This window comes from Dermacentor variabilis, chromosome 7 (genome assembly GCF_050947875.1).
Source record: "Dermacentor variabilis isolate Ectoservices chromosome 7, ASM5094787v1, whole genome shotgun sequence".
NCBI classification, from domain to species: Eukaryota; Metazoa; Arthropoda; class Arachnida; order Ixodida; family Ixodidae; genus Dermacentor; species Dermacentor variabilis.
This window is the reverse complement of record NC_134574.1, coordinates 84,146,993-84,147,658: the sequence shown is the minus strand read 5'-3', so window position 1 is coordinate 84,147,658 and position 666 is coordinate 84,146,993.

The following is a 666-nucleotide window of genomic DNA, read 5'->3' as shown; positions in this document are numbered from 1 at the left end:
AATCAGCAATTGGAGATCGCTAGGAGAGGCATTCGTCCTGCAGTGAACATAAAACATGCTGATGATTTATATATATATATATATATATATATATATATATATATATATATATATATATATATATATATATATATATGTGTGTGTGTGTGTGACTAGGCACGTTATACCCTTTCTCACTTGCATGAGTACCAACACACCCATGTTGTTTCTGGACGTATTTATATAAAGTATTGATTCATTGATTGATCTTGTTGTTTGACTGATTGGTTGCTTTATGTATTTATTTATTCATTTATTTTGATGAACATTAATGGGTGTTTCTATGCAAGATGAATCAGCTCGTCGGAACGGTCGCTCAGTTGGGGCACTTCTTTCGGTTGAGTCCAATTGCCGTCGTTGTTCTGTTTCTGTATAAGACACGCAAGTGGCGAAGAGAGCGGTGTAGAACATGCTGTTGTTCTGAGGCTTTGGCTGAGTGCTTACTGCGCGTCAGGTAGCACTCAGGAAACATAAAGGTCTCACTTCAATGAACTGCATGAACGCAGTAAGTGGGATCCCGTCTCAACATGAGGTGTGTAGACGACAAGCATAAAGACGAGGCACGCAAAGCATGCACGACGCCATTTGTACAAAGTACGACACACTTCTAGATCACCTTAGAGTGAC